Below are 2,886 nucleotides of genomic sequence, written 5' to 3'. Positions count from 1 at the left end.
TTATTGATTATCTGGGTCTGCCCAAGTGATGGAATCTAGACATTTTCAAGCTAGGTAAGTTCACTAAGAGAGGAGACACACATGTGAGTAGAGCCATCCATATGTGATACTTCCTTAAGAAGTAGGATTGTTGAAGAAAGGTTGAGAGAGTTTGTCATTGGTTCCCAAAGACGAGTTCAGATGGCTAGGGACAAGCACTGTATAGTTGTAGGGACAAGCACTGTACAGTTGTAGGGATAAGCACTGTACAGTTGTAGGGACAAGCACTGTGTAGTTGAGCAGCAGTAACACATTGGCCTTTTTTATTCCTCATAGTTCAAGATTTTGAGGCTAAATTACATCTCTCTGTAGATAGACTCTACCTCTAAAACTTGGTCTCCTTCCAACATCTCACTTCTCTGGCCAAAGTTTCTCTAGGACTGCCTTAAATCTTTTAACAGCAGAGAAACGGGAGAGTGCTTGTTTATTCCTTGGAATATTAACTGAACTGCTGCTATTAGCTGAATGAATCTGGGGTTGTAGATGGAAATTTAACCTGCAAATCTGAGGATCTCCTAAAAGGAAATTACCTCTGATTACAGCTCCACAAAGCTAATCCATCCCTCTTAATAGATTAAATTTAGACTTTTCTGAACCACCTTGTTATTACGGTTGTTCTAATACCTCTGGGATGTGTGTGTTTGTGTGTGTGTGTGTGTGTGTGTGTGTGTGTGTGTGTGTGTATGTGTGTGTGTGGTGTGTGTGTGTGTGTGTGTGTGTGTGTGTGTCCCCTCTTTAATTGGCCGGTATGTGACTATTTATTCACTGTTTTTTTTGCTTGTGTTATTTTTTTTTCTAGCTCCTTCTGTAAGGCCGCTTTTATGGATAATTATTGCTTAAATTTAGTCTTAATGCAAAATATCTTATTTTCTTCATCTATTGTGAGAGACTTGCTAGATATATTAGCCTCTGTTGGCATCCCTGATCTCTTAGCGTCTGTAGAACATCTTTTCCAGACCCTTCTGACTATTAGATTCTCAAATGAGAATTTGGGAGCTATTACAATTTGCTGTCGTGTGTAAGTAGCTGTGTCATTCTCTGAAACATTAGCTATATTTCCATTGCTCTGTATTCTGTGTTTGGATGCCACACTATTTGGTGTTCTGAGTGCTTCTTGTACCTTCTTTCAATTAGGGAAATTTTCCTTTTTTGATTTTTTTTAAAAATATTTATATGCCTTTGGTACCTGGGTAACTTCTCCTTCCTCTATTTATGTTATTTTTAGATCCACTCTTTTCATAGTTCCCAGATTTTCTTGATATTTTATGCCTTTTATTTTAGACTTAACATTTTCTTTGGCCAAGGTATTGATTTCTTTTATCTTGTCTTCAATATCTGAGAGTATCTCTTCTAAGTCTTATATCCTATTAGTGAAGTTCGCCTCCAAGGTTCCTGTTTGAATTTCTAAATTTTTCATTTCCAGATTTCTGTCTGTGTGTGGATTTTCTTTATTGCTTCTAGTCTCATTTTCAAGTCTTGATCTCTTTTACTCCTTTATTCCCACTGTTGTGTTTTCCTAGATTTCTTTAAGGGGTTCAATCATTTTCTATTTAAATTCCTCTATCATAGTCATAAAGACTATTTTAAGGTTTTAGTCTTGTGCATCACCTGTGATGTAATACTCACTTCCTGCTGTGGTAGGTTTGTTTTCCTCTAGTGAAGACATACTGTCATGGCTGTTGTTGACTGATAGTGTCTAGGCTTCTGGATTTGGAAAGATTGCAGTTCTGGGTGCTGATAGTTTGTCTGGTCTTTGTTGATTTAGTCCTTGGTTTCTGTTGCTCTGTCTTGTACTTAGGACAGTGTTCTGGCTGTGTATAGTTTGGTAGGAAATTTTTCTTGAATTCTTATAGGACTGGCCACTGTGGTTGCTGGGTATAATAATTTCCTGCTTCTTTGACTGCAGTGATTTCCAGAAAATCCTTCTCTACACTTTAGATACAACTGAAATTATTACATGAACACACTCACACAGATGTAGCAAAGTTTTCCCCAATTAATTTAAATTTTAATACAACAAGAAGCTTGTGATTGGACAGGGGAAAAGCATTTTGGAGTTAAGCATTTTAGAGACAGAAACAGAGAGGACAGGGAAAGAAGGAAGGAAGATGGAGAAATAACAGGACGATCCAGATTTCGCATGGCTTTAAGAAGGTAGGAATGAGTATCTTATAAGGGATGGATAATTACAGGACAATTTGTCCTATCTAGGTGAGCAATTTATATCGTTATCAATTGGCTCTGAAATTATTGTGTAGGCATCTTGTGAATTGAGAAATTATTGATATATAAATTTGACTAACTATAAGCTTCTAGAGTTTTGATTTTACCGAGTTACTGGAATTTGGGAGCACTGACCACTGGTGGGAGGGAGGGGTAGACAGCTGGAAATGTGAGCAGAATCAGCCCCTTGAGTACTGCAATCTGTCACTGCTGGGGCCAGCCTAGACACAGACGCAGTGAGACCACTGGGGCGGAGAGTAGCTGAGCATAGCACAGGAACTTGTGGTTATTTTTTAAAATTTCCTGCAACACACATATGTATGACTTTTGGTACATCCATGTAACCCCACATATGCAAGTGTACCACCTCCAAAATATTTTAAGGAGTTTTAAGTTTGTGAACTATTTTAATAATTTTAATGCTTGTATTTGTAGGTAAAATTCACATTTGCTTTTGCCAACATGTTTTAAAATATTATTTAGTAAGAATAATGTAATTAAGTGTATCTAGTAATTTCTAGAAAGAAATGCTGCTTTGCACATCTAGTTCCCTTAAGAGGCTGACATTTGGCTGGTGTACTACTTGGTTTTAATTGCTTACCTAGTGTGAACATTGAGTGTGCA

The sequence above is a fragment of the Arvicanthis niloticus genome, chromosome 18 (genome assembly GCF_011762505.2).
Source record: "Arvicanthis niloticus isolate mArvNil1 chromosome 18, mArvNil1.pat.X, whole genome shotgun sequence".
In the NCBI taxonomy this organism is placed as follows: Eukaryota; Metazoa; Chordata; class Mammalia; order Rodentia; family Muridae; genus Arvicanthis; species Arvicanthis niloticus.
Note: the sequence above shows the minus strand (reverse complement) of the source record.